This window comes from Scyliorhinus torazame, chromosome 7, assembly GCF_047496885.1.
Source record: "Scyliorhinus torazame isolate Kashiwa2021f chromosome 7, sScyTor2.1, whole genome shotgun sequence".
NCBI classification, from domain to species: domain Eukaryota; kingdom Metazoa; phylum Chordata; class Chondrichthyes; order Carcharhiniformes; family Scyliorhinidae; genus Scyliorhinus; species Scyliorhinus torazame.
In genome coordinates, this window is record NC_092713.1 from 110,525,355 (window position 1) to 110,538,645 (window position 13,291).

A 13,291-nucleotide genomic window follows, 5' to 3' on the forward strand; every position below is an offset into this window, starting at 1 on the left:
GAGCCGGGCGCTCTACGCTGCCATTCTGATAGAGCCGGGCGCTCTACGCTGCCATTCTGCTAGAGCCGGGCGCTCTACGCTGCCATCCTGCTAGAGCCGGGCGCTCTACGCTGCCATTCTGCTAGAGCTGTGCGCTCTACGCTGCCATCCTGCTAGAGCCGGGCGCTCTACGCTGCCATCCTGCTAGAGCCGGGCGCTCTACGCTGCCATCCTGCTAGAGCCGGGCGCTCTACGCTGCCATCCTGCTAGAGCCGGGCGCTCTACGCTGCCATCCTGCTAGAGCCGGGGGCTCTATGCTGCCATCCTGCTAGAGCCGGGCGCTCTACGCTGCCATCCTGCTAGAGCCGGGCGCTCTACGCTGCCATCCTGCTAGAGCCGGGTGCTCTACGCTGCCATCCTGCTAGAGCCGGGCGCTCTACGCTGCCATTCTGCTAGAGCCGGGCGCTCTACGCTGCCATTCTGCTAGAGCCGGGGGCTCTACGCTGCCATACTGATAGAGCCGGGCGCTCTACGCTGCCATTCTGCTAGAGCTGTGCGCTCTACGCTGCCATTCTGCTAGAGCCGTGCGCTCTACGCTGCCATCCTGCTAGAGCCGGGCGCTCTACGCTGCCATACTGATAGAGCCGGGCGCTCTACGCTGCCATTCTGCTAGAGCTGTGCGCTCTACGCTGCCATCCTGCTAGAGCCGGGGGCTCTACGCTGCCATCCTGCTAGAGCCGGGCGCTCTACGCTGCCATCCTGCAAGAGCCGGGTGCTCTACGCTGCCATCCTGCTAGAGCCGGGCGCTCTACGCTGCCATTCTGCTAGAGCCGGGCGCTCTACGCTGCCATCCTGCTAGAGCCGGGCGCTCTACGCTGCCATCCTGCTAGAGTTGGGTGCTCTACGCTGCCATCCTGCTAGAGCCGGGCGCTCTACGCTGCCATCCTGCTAGAGTTGGGTGCTCTACGCTGCCATCCTGCTAGAGCCGGGTGCTCTACGCTGCCATCCTGCTAGAGCCGGGGGCTCTACGCTGCCACCCTGCTAGAGCCGGGCGCTCTACGCTGCCATCCTGCTAGAGCCGGGCGCTCTACGCTGCCATCCTGCTAGAGCCGGGCGCTCTACGCTGCCATCCTGCTAGAGCCGGGTGCTCTACGCTGCCATCCTGCTAGAGCCGGGCGCTCTACGCTGCCATTCTGCTAGAGCCGGGCGCTATACGCTGCCATTCTGCTAGAGCCGGGCGCTCTATGCTGCCATTCTGCTAGAGCCGGGCGCTATACGCTGCCATCCTGCTAGAGCCGGGCGCTCTACGCTGCCATTCTGCTAGAGCCGGGTGCTCTACGCTGCCATCCTGCTAGAGCCGGGCGCTCTACGCTGCCATTCTGCTAGAGCCGGGCGCTATACGCTGCCATTCTGCTAGAGCCGGGCGCTCTACGCTGCCATTCTGCTCGAGCCGGGCGCTATACGCTGCCATCCTGCTAGAGCCGGGCGCTCTACGCTGCCATTCTGCTAGAGCCGGGTGCTCTACGCTGCCATCCTGCTAGAGCCGGGCGCTCTACGCTGCCATTCTGCTAGAGCCGGGCGCTCTACGCTGCCATTCTGCTAGAGCCGGGCGCTATACGCTGCCACCCTGCTAGAGCCGGGCGCTCTACGCTGCCATTCTGCTAGAGCCGGGCGCTATACGCTGCCACCCTGCTAGAGCCGGGCGCTCTACGCTGCCATTCTGCTCGAGCCGGGCACTCTACGCTGCCATCCTGCTAGAGCCGGGCGCTCTACGCTGCCATTCTGCTCGAGCCGGGCACTCTACGCTGCCATCCTGCTAGAGCCGGGCACTCTACGCTGCCATCCTGCTAGAGCTGGGCACTCTACGCTGCCATTCTGCTCGAGCCGGGCACTCTACGCTGCCACCCTGCTAGAGCCGGGTGCTCTACGCTGCCATTCTGCTGGAGTTGGGCGCTCTACGCTGCCATCCTGCTAGAGCCGGGCACTCTACGCTGCCATTCTGCTAGAGTTAGGCGCTCTACGCTGCCATCCTGCTAGAGCTGGGCGCTCTACGCTGCCATCCTGCTAGAGCCGGGCGCTCTACGCTGCCATCCTGCTAGAGCTGGGCGCTCTACGCTGCCATCCTGCTAGAGTTGGGCGCTCTACGCTGCCATCCTGCTAGAGCCGGGCGCTCTACGCTGCCATCCTGCTAGAGCTGGGCGCTCTACGCTGCCATCCTGCTAGCCCCCAGCAAAATGGGGAATCGGTGGCCGTTTTGCGCCAGTTTGTCCAGCGTAAAACACCACCATTCCCACGCCAGCATGGGGACAGAGCCGCAGCCCCAGAATCGGAGAATCCAACCCTATGTTTTCCAGGCAGAATTGAATTGCACTAGTTTTACACAGTCCCTTTGTGGTCCTAAAGCAGGATGCAATTCCATATTCCTAGCCATGCAAATTTTTTATGCATGGTGTGGGATACAGGACAGTGAGCCACCATCATGAGGGGGTGGGCCATAGCAGAGTCCCGTGGCTGGCACCCCCACCCCCCCAACCCCCAAATCGCACCCACCCCCAACCCCCAAAAATGGGGTGAACCAACCCAACCCACAGCCCCATCCGGGACTCCTGTAATAGGGGGACCACTCAGGGGGTCTCCTTTCGGCACAGGGAGTCCCCCTATTACAGGGATCCCTGGGGGCAGGTAGGGGCATCCCCATACTTGGCAGTGAGGGGGGAGGTGCCCAAGCAATCCAGACATTGGGGGCTGATTTGCAGTGTGGGCAGTTTGGGGGGGGGGGGGGTGCAGATGGTTTCCATAAGTGAACCTCGCCCACATGATTCCTGGCCGCGGGGACCGGAGCATCATGGGCGTGCGGATCGTAGGACGGTGGGACCGCTAAATATATGCAAGTGGTTTGCCATGCTCCCACTGGCATGCGGTGTGGAACCCGTTCATGCCGCCAGCGAGGGGTTGGAGCATGGCATTCGCATTGGCGCCCAGCGCCTATCCCTATTTTGCCCGATTCTCTGTCCCAACAGGGAACGCATTCTGGGCGTCCCAGGGATGGAGAATCCCGCCAAGAGTCTATGAATATTTTTAAGGCAGAGGTAGATAGATTCGTGATAAGCAAGAGAGTGAAAGGTTATCAGGGGTAGACAGGAATTTGGAGTTTAGATTATAATCAATTCAACCATGAGCTTACTGAATGGTTGAGCAGGCTTCAGGGGTCAAGTGGCCTACTCTCGCCCCCAAATCACAGTTGTGAGCGTCTGCAGCACTTGGCAAATAATTTGTTTCAAGTTTACTCTGTTCTTACACCAGTTTCCGCCCTCGCTCCCAATACCCGTGCTTCTTCCAGCTGGTAATTGTCATTTCCATCAGCAGTCTTTAAACACCTGTTGTACTTGCCTTTGTGAAGTTACATTTAATTGTACCAGGTTGAATCTGGCACTACAATTAATGGCAAGTAAAACAGATTGGAAACCGAGGTTCATTTTAGCCATATCGCAATGTCCCAATGGTTTGCTGTGAAGTTGCTTCATCATTTTACATGTTTACAGTGAAAAAGTTGTATTCTTCACAGAATGAACAATACTATAAAAGCTCCATGTTGGCAAAGGGAATGAAGTGAAATATGTTGTCATACCACATTTGTGCTACTATCCTCTTACTGGTTTGTTAAGAGATGCCTACCCACATACCCTCACAAATTGGTTCAATCAAAACAGGTCAAGCAGCCAGTTAAAAGTGATCCGACAGATAATGGTGGTCTGTGTCCAGAAAGGAATCATTATATTTAATTGTTTTATGTAATTACTGCTGTTGACATCTTTATAGGACCAAAGATTTCTAACCATCACATATCAATTTACAATGTGAAAAATTGTAAATGAAGGGCTTTTTGTTCAGCACATTATTATTTTTTCTCACCACTGCTGCTGTATGTTCTAGAGCACCAACAGTAACAAAGCTGCCCTCGGTTTCGTGAAAATGAAAATCGCTTATTGTCACAAGTAGGCTTCAAATGAAGTTACTGTGAAAAGCCCATTGTACCAAATGCAGCATTTCTGAGCATTATATCAACTGCATTTATATTGCATCTTCACACTGGCGTAAAATATGTGGACCAGTTTGGAACTGAACCACAGAATCCCAAAGGGTTCTACTTTCAATCCTCAATCTATACTAAATTAGCTGATCTTAGTCAGGGTGGATGCAGGTGAAGAGTTAGTATTAATATCAGTTTCCCAGGTTTGGTGGGGATAAGCCAGTTTCTTCTTGCCAGGAAGCACATACTTGTGGCCATTAAATGAGACTGTACGGTGATGTTTCCCCCTCCATAGAAATAGCTTACGAGATCACAACTGCATAAACTGCAAAGGCTACTGAAATAAAGGTGCAGGCATTCACAGCACTTTATTAGAGACCAGTTCTAATTCTGTCATTTTGAAAGTATTAAAATAAAAATAGTTATTACTGATTCTAAATGATTCTCGGGCTTGTTTTGAATCCTGTTGCCTGGCAGGTGCTTTGGCGATAGCATAGTTACTTACTCATTCAGAACCTCAAGCATTTCTGATTTTAATCTCTTAAGGGTTCTGCAGATCGATGCGGTTCCAACCTAAAGCAGTCAGGAGCCTCATGAATTTCTACAAATTGGGATTTTGTTTCATCAGTGACATCCCAAATTCAAGTTTAACTGGGGCAGAACATGCAAGGCGTTTGGAGATGAAATTGCACCCTCTGTGTTAAATTAGATCGAATGGTTGAAAGGATGATAGAATGGGCTGTAGACAAAACTTAAAAAGATATTTTATCTACAGAAATGGTGAATTTTGCATTTACCAGCATTGAGCTGCACTTGATTGGCTCCTGTAGCTCTGATTCTGTCTGCCCACTTCAGACCCATAAAGATCCCAGGGTTTCATTGATTTAATTTTGGAGGCTGTTTCTGCTTAGTTGTCCCTACCTACAAGAACGTGATCTGTAAAGTAACTAGGGACACGACAAATGATTTAATTAGTGACGGACTCCTGGGACACGTCTTTCAGGGCTTACTAAAATTGAAAACAAAATGAAACGCAGCTGCTGAGTGAATGTTATTACACTGTGAAAACCTCTGAAAAAATATGTTCACTGTATGTTATTCAAACCTATTCCTACATTCATATTCATACTGAATTGTACTGGTGGCTAGAAGGTCACACGGTTGGCTGCCTGGGTGTGTCTGCCACAGTGAGTCTCTTGGTGGTGGGGGTTTGGGGGGGGGGGGGGGGGGGGGAGGAGGTTGCGGTTAGCAGGATGGGAGGTTGGGATTACGGGTTTATTGGAATTTTCTGTGAAGCCAGCAGTAGCATAATCAAGGGGCCTAATATTTGTTTCAGACACTTGAAAGCCAATAGGCAGTTCCGGCTCATGGAATGGAGTGGTAGGGGTGGGGAAGGAGCATGGGGGTTGGTAGCGGTGGAAAAAAGGGGTATTTGCCCAGAAATCAGGTGCCAAAGGGCTCAATCTTTGCCTTCATGCCTAGGCTGACAGTTCAGTATTGGAGGTACTGTTTCGCTTATTGTCACAAGTATCCCTGCAAGGGATTAAATTGTGACCTGCTGGGGTGAATTTAAAGGATCTAACAACACTGTGTGGAGGACAGCCTGACTAACACGAGCCTCAGCCAAAACCACCAGAAAGATATTAACTAATCATTTAATTTGGGACATGCTATGGGCAAAGTTGGCTGCCATTTGGGCATATAAAACAATGACATCGAGCGCGATTTTCCCACTGTGTTGCATCCAACACCGATCTCGTTGCACCAGGAGCATCCCGGGAAAGGCCCAAATCAGGTTTTGTGCGGGCACAAAATCACGTGCGAGACACATGATGACCACTCCAGGGTCTCTGAGGCCATTGGAGCCTCCCATGTGGCAGGGACAAGGCAGGGCAGTATCCTGGCACTCCTCCTGGCACCTTGGCAGTGCTGTGCCAGATTGGCAGTGCCAGAGTACTGCCAAGGTTTAGGGCCTGAAGGGGGCCATGAAAGAAGGTTCCGAACGGTAGGGGGGCCCACTTAGCAGGGGGTGCTCACTTGAAGGTGTTGCCCATGTCTGCAGGGAGTCATTTTGTTTGTTTGTGGGGGACTCTCAAGCTCATTTAGAGATCGGGGCACCCTTTTACAATGGCATCCTGATCTCGGAGGAGAAGGTCTGGCTGGCGAGTTTCACTCCCCATTGCTGAAACTGAGAGCGGGATTCTCCAGCCCTGTTCGCCCAGCGACTGGAGAATCCCACCTGAGGTCAATGGATTTTTCCATTGTTGGCAATTCGCCGTGGCATTCTTGGGGAGGGGGGGGATCCAGCCCTAAGTGTGGGCTTGACCAATGAGAAACTTCCCAAATCCCAAAAATGACTAAGTGTGGGTGAATACAGGTCTGGATGGCACCCAAAAAGCCGGCAGGAATCACCCCACCAAACCTGCCCAAAATAACGCTCAAGTAATTTTTTGGGTGAATCGCGCCCCACATTTCAATCAGGTAATTAATGGTTTGGGGCAGCCTGCGTTTGTGAAAGGCACTAAATTATCATCATCTAATTGAAGAATCAGCCTGACTACCGGTATTGAATTAATACTAGTACTGTGAATACTAACGTTGCATCTTTACCAATATTGGCACAAAATCAATGTTAGCCTGCAGCGTGCCAGGGTCTTGGGCCTGAACTAATATGAGAGCCAATATTATTGTGGTAGTCATTTTCATCAGAGCTCATAATTCAATTGCAGAATTCACTGCAAGTGCAGATAAATTAAGCCAAAAAAAGTCTAAAAGTATTTTAGATTTTAGAAATAGAGACAAATAATACATGAGCAAAGAATTTACAATAAATTGGTACATTTCAATTAATTGACCACAGTAAATTGTAGCAGTTTAAGCCATACAAATAGTGAAGGTGTATTAAAACCATAGATAGATATGCCATGATTGTACCAGTGATGAAAAACTATGAGGACCACTACATCTACCAAAATGCTCAAAATCCCATCATCGGCAAAACTTTCAAATAAAAACATGTGGTTCCTCCTTGTTCATTGCTGTGAAAACTCTTGAAATTCATTTGTCACGGACTCCTGTAGCATAGAAAGGGCAGGTAAATATTTCCCCACAGGAAATGTTTAGAATTGGAATTATTCCAATGGGAATTAATTTTCCCCAAAGCAGTTTAATAGTTCCAAGTTACAGTATGAACATATACATTCCTTTAAGACCAAGGTAGAGCCAAATTCACCCGAGCAGAAACAATAAGAATGCCGGGTTGCCTCTGTAATTAATGAGCCACAATCAAAATTGTAACAACGTGCAATTTGAAATGTTATTTCTGAGAAAGCTATTGAATTAGTCAGTTGTTAAATCCCAAGCAAACTGTGCCAGCAGACGTGAATGTGTTAACCTGTTCTCCAAAATTACGAGCCACGGAAATTCAATCCTGCCAGGAGAAACATAAATGAATTTGTAAAGGATTGAGCCTGATAGTTTTGTAACAACTTCATAACAACCTTTTTAAAACATTGAATGTAAACTGGTAGAGGCAGTTTCCACCAGCATAAAATCCTAGTCACACAGAAAAATAGGCCAGCGGGCAGACAGAAAATTGTGAAAATCATCCACCATCCGGAGGCCTACCTGACTCCATTTTGGAGCAAACCTTGAAATGGACAACCAGTGAGATGTCAAAAATAGAGCTTGCCTAATTTTATCATTTAAATTGGAGTATTAAGCTGATTGAAGGCCCCAATTGAAGACAGGGATTTTCCATTCCGGAGACGAAGTCTGGTGGCAGCATCGAAAGTCAGAAATACTTTCACTGACGAACAGGATGGCTGAACACGTGAGCTCGTGTGCTGTTCAACTTATTAATTATGCAGCCGCATCAAATCTTGTGGACGGGTGGGCAGGAAGTGGCTGACCCAGTCGTCACTTCATCGGGTCCAATCGCCAGGCGCCATATTCGAACCCAGACAGCAATTTACTCTTCCACTCTACCCCTTGACTGCCCCCAAGTCCTGGCTCGGCCTTACACCACTAATGTACACAGCCTTGGCTGGCATGTGTGACAGGCAGTTGATATCTCTCAGTGACAGTGCAAAAGGAAGGCAAAAGAAGCGCAACTGAAGGAGATGGAAAGGATATGGGATCAGAAGCTCAGCTCAAAAGACCAAGGTCACAAACAGTCTGATTCAGCCTCAGGAAGTTGCCTGTGAGAGGGATGGAGTTTGGTGGCAAAGAAATGGTGTTTTAGCAGGAACCGACGACAAAAGATGAAATTGATTATATATTTGTTGAAATACTAGATGGGTATTTCAAACAAATGTGTTAAGCATTTCATAATTGATATGTCCATTTCAACACAGACACAGGGGGTGGTTCTCCGGCCGTGTTGTGCGTGGTACAAATCCCGCTCTGTCGGGAGAATAGCAGGTGAGCCCCTATTGCGGCAGGCGCTGAACAGTGCATGATGCTGGGACAGCTGGACGCCGAGACAGTTTGATGTCGGATTCTCTCAGCTCCCTGTATTCTCCCCATGCCAGCGCATGGTCCCAGCACCAGGGGCCATACATGACCACACAATGGGGCTCTGAGGACATTAGAGTCCCAGGGTGGTCGGGGACATGACAGATCCCTGGCAGTGACAACCGAACACTTCCAGGTTGGCACTGCCAGGGGGCACAGCAGAGGGTTGGGGCATTGGGCAACCCCATAGCTCACCAGGGAGGGGGGGGGGGGCGGGACGAGACCGATGTCGGTGAGGAGGGGGTGGGGGAGTCTGAAGGGAGACCCATTGGGAGAGCTCCGGAGGGGATTTGCACCAATTGTCTCACCCAAAATTACACCTAGACATTTTTTTGAAGAATTCAATCCATAGACTTGGAAATTCCTCAGAGTTGCTTCTGCACCAGGAGTCCAACTTGGCTGAAAGTGAAGCAGAGGTATGCCTGCAACTCCAAGTTACAGTGACTAAGCAGCAGCAGTTCTGAAGGGATTTGTGTAGTATTATGCATCTATGTGCCATTGTAATGTAAAGGTTCTGGGCACAGCACGGGTTAAGGGACTAGATAATAGTACCATCCAAGGTATGATTATAGAACCACAGGATAATAGACTCAGAACACTTTGGGAGCAGCCTGCATGGAGCAGCACCATGCTGGGATCTCTAAATATTTAAAGATCAACAATAAACGGTTCATGTTTAAACATACAAGTCTCAAGATCTTAAACTTGAGCCAACACAGATGAACCCATAACGCCACATGGTGCTCAACTGCAACACCATAACACAACAATTCCCAGCCATATCAATTTTACAAAATTGAAATGTGTTCAATGTATTTTCCTTACACAAACAATTGCTAAACAAAGGCATGTGACAAATGTAAAATACTGCAGGTGCTGAAAATGGGAGATAAAAATCAGAAAATCCATCTGTGGAGGAAAGAGAAACAAAGTCAATCTTGAAAATTGATGACGTTTAATTGGAGATTGATCAATGATTAATCAATGCTTATTGGGCAAAAGACGTGGGATTTCCTGAACCAGTGAAGGCAATCGAGACCTCGGATTAATGTCTCATTCAAAGAAGTTACACTGAACCATTTGTGTTGTGGAAGACAAACAACATCTCATCTAATCTTCAACTAGTTTGTTCCTTCAGCTTCAAGGAAGATTAGCAGGTTGCTAATGAGACACTGTATGCTCATTCTATGTCACAGACTCTGCAGTGCTGCATGGGATTTACCATTAATTACAGAATGTCTTTCCTTGGGTTCCTGTAATAACCTGCACAGGACTCATCCACCTGGGGATGATTGTTCCCCATGTTCAATTGGACTGAGTTAACCCAGCACTAGCATAAAAGGCAGGCAGCTGTAGAGCCAGCTAAAAAGAAATGAGGACCTGGTGAAAGGGAACCGGGCCCTGTGTATATATGATGCTGTTGCTGAAATAAAGGACTTTTCAGAAGCTCGTTGGACTCCCCTGACCTTATCACATTGGCGACGATGATGAATTGGTGCTGTCGGCGTGCTGCTTGTTCGGCTGAGCTACCTCCTGGGAATTTTTTAAAATTTTTTTTTATATAAAAGAGTGGACTACGGTCCGAGTTTGTTTCTGCGTTTTTAAAAATTTTTTTAGAGCCTCTAATGTTATGGAAGGCGAGAGCCGGGTCAAGTTTTTTTTGCTGCCGGCTTGTGAAGTGTGTCCTCTGGGAGTGATCTGGAGTCTGATGTGTCCGGCAGTACCAGATGCGGTATCATTCTGGTGTGGGTCGCGAAGCGTTTCGTCCATCTCTGTCTGCTGTTGTTTCCTGATGCTGGCAGAGTGGTCCACCGGGGAGTCCGTTCTCGAGTTGCCGCCACCGTTTTGGAACATCATTCTGGTCGTGAGTGCAGCGTTGTGTTTGGAAGACTGTTCTGCGGCAGCTTGGACTGTGGGATTTGCAACAGTGATGTTTTGCCTGCGACCTGACAGTCATTGTACGACTGTAGGTTTTGTGCCTGAAGACTCTGGTGTGGAGTTGACTGGACATTCCATATGTGACTTCTGGTCCTGTGGAAGCTGGCACGGAACCCTGCTGTTTTTTTTATTTGCGCTGTGTGTTTATTTGCCTGTTTACTGTACGAATGTCGGGGCAACAGCTCTCTGGGCATTTTGGTAGCTGTTTTATTTTTTGGGGGTAGAATTTAGAGTGCCCAATATTAAAAATAAGGGGAGTTGCGGGACGTTGAGGTGGACGTTGTCTGATGTTCTTCCCCCCCCCCCTGTTCCCTCTGTAGCTGGAAGGCATGCCATGCCGATTGGGCCTTGGGTTGATGGGTCCGATGCTGTGGCGTGCGCCGTCCCCGGGTTCGGCTGTTGGCAGCTTCGCCCCCGGTGTGACTGGTGAGGGTGTTGGGCTGGACGTAATGCTTGGTGGAATACACGGCTGCCCGTCCTGCTTCCCCGTTCGGTGGAGCCTTATCCGAACCAATTATTTTTTAGGTTTGTTGTCTGGTCACTGTGGGGTTTGCACCCGTTTGGTCCTCTCCTATCCACTCCTTCTAAATGGCCGTCCTTGTGAGGGGTTTCGGGCTTTGAGGGCGGGGGAGGGGTGTAATAACCTGCACAGGACTCATCCACCTGGGGATGATTGTTCCCTGTGTTCAATTGGACTGAGTTAACCCAGCACTAGCATAAAAGGCAGGCAGCTGTAGAGCCAGCTAAGAAGGAATGAGGACCCGGTGAAAGGAAACCGGGCCCTGTGCATGTATGATGCTGTTGCTGAAATAAAGGACTTTTCAGAAGCTCGTTGGACTCCCCTGGCTTTATCACAGTTCCCTTCCCGAGTTTATTTCTTGTTTTGTTGAACCTAAAGTTCTGATTTCCAGTTGTGTTGGGTGACGCTAATTTTTTTTTTGTTAATTCCCACGCATTTTCCACTTTGCATACAATTTCTTTTCTTTTTATAAATTTAGAGTACCCAATTCATTTTTCCAATTAAGGGCCAATTTTAGCGTGGCCAATCCACCTATCCTTCACATCTTTTTGGGTTGTTGTGTGGCTGAAACCCACGCAAACACGGGGAGAATGTGCAAACTCCACATGGACAGTGACCCAGAATCGAACCTGGGATCTCGGCGCCGTGAGGCTGCAGTGCTAATCCACTGCGCCACTGTGCTGCCCTTTCCACTTTGCATACACCAGCTGCACAAACTGTAGTGAAAAAACGGTACAATTCCTCAATAATGTCAAATATTCACCCTGGTGGATTGGAATAATTCTGAGTCCAGTGTAACTGCTTTGAATGAGACATTAATCCGCGGTCTCAGTTGCCTTCGCTGGTTCAGAAAATCCCATGGCGGGCAGCACATGGCACAGTGGTTAGCACTGGGACTGCGGCGCTGAGGACCCGGGTTCGAATCCCGGCCCTGGGTCACTGTCCGTGTGGAGTTTGCACATTCTTCCTGTGTGCGCGTGGGTTTCACCCCCACAACCCAAAGATGTGAAGGGTAGGCGGATTGGCCACGCTAAATTGCCCCTTAATTTGGAAAAATATATAATAATTGGGTATTCTAAATTTTAAAGAAAAGAAAATCCCATGGCACTAGTTCAAGGAAGAGCAGGAAATTCTCCCGGTATCCTAGTCAATATGTTTTCATTTCTAATATCAAAATAAATTAGCTGGTTACTGACGTCACCGCTGTTCATGGGAACTCGCTGTGTGTAATATAGCTACTGCTTTTGCCTGCTTAACAATAATGGCTGTAATTCAAAGTAATTAATTGTATGTGAAGTGTTTTGGGATATTCTTAAGTGATTTGATAAAGTTCTAATATATCAGTCTATTTCATTCCAATCTATATATCAGGAGTTCCCAAACTGCAGGTTGCGAACCCCCATCGGGTTGCAGAGACAATGTTTGTGGTTGGGAGCCCTCCCTCTGAGGTAGCAATGGCAACTGTGGATAGGAGACTGGTGGAGCAGTCCTGGGCACACTGAACCGATGCTGCAAACAACAAAGGGGCAAACGATGAGACAAAAGCACTCTTTAATCTCGGAAAGCACTTTTAGTGGCAAGTGCCAAGTGGTCCTGGTATGTTTGTGTAGGCATATGTTGGCGTAGGCAGAGGTAGGGAAATGTCACTCAGTCACTGACTGAGTATGGGATAAAACAGGGAAGTTATGCTGCTCAGCAAGGAAGGGGAGTGATGATTTAAGCAAAAGTGGGGGTGGATGGAAAATCGGCTGATTATCTGTGTGTGGGGGGGAAAGAGGATTTTCACTGGGGAATTTGGAGAACTTGGCTGAAAGTTACAGGAGTCCATATAATATTAACAAAACACAATATTTACAAAGTACTTTAAAACACAAATTTTCAGTTTTATATATTTATTGATCCAAAATACACAAACTTTAATTTACTAATTATATACTGAATGTAAGTGTCCTGCTTTATTTGCTATTTTGTTTTTGCTGATGGCTAAGGTCACATTAATCTTGAAGTGTTATGGGGTTATATTGGAAAATAGTGTGTGAAGCGCTGCCATATATATTTCCTAAATCAAATACTGATGTAAATGTTCTCTCACAGCTCTCAAGTTTCACTCTGAAGCCCTGATTTTAGCTCTGGATCTGTTTACCGTGTGTGGGCAGCAAGTATACATGAAAAAGACTCACCAGATTTCTCAGGCCTCAATTAAATTCTTCAATGTAATTTCTCAATCTTCCATGCTTAAGATTTATTGTTCGATACTTAAGAGCTGATCAGCATGAGCAGGTTAACAAGACTACAAAAATGCTAATTCT

General features: G+C 48.5%; 1 protein-coding gene across 2 annotated transcripts in view; it reads right to left on the minus strand.

Moving 5' to 3' along the window:
- Positions 1-13,291, minus strand: part of hmcn1 (hemicentin 1) — an 838,180-nt gene that overhangs the window by 610,558 nt on the left and 214,331 nt on the right. The window lies entirely within an intron of this gene.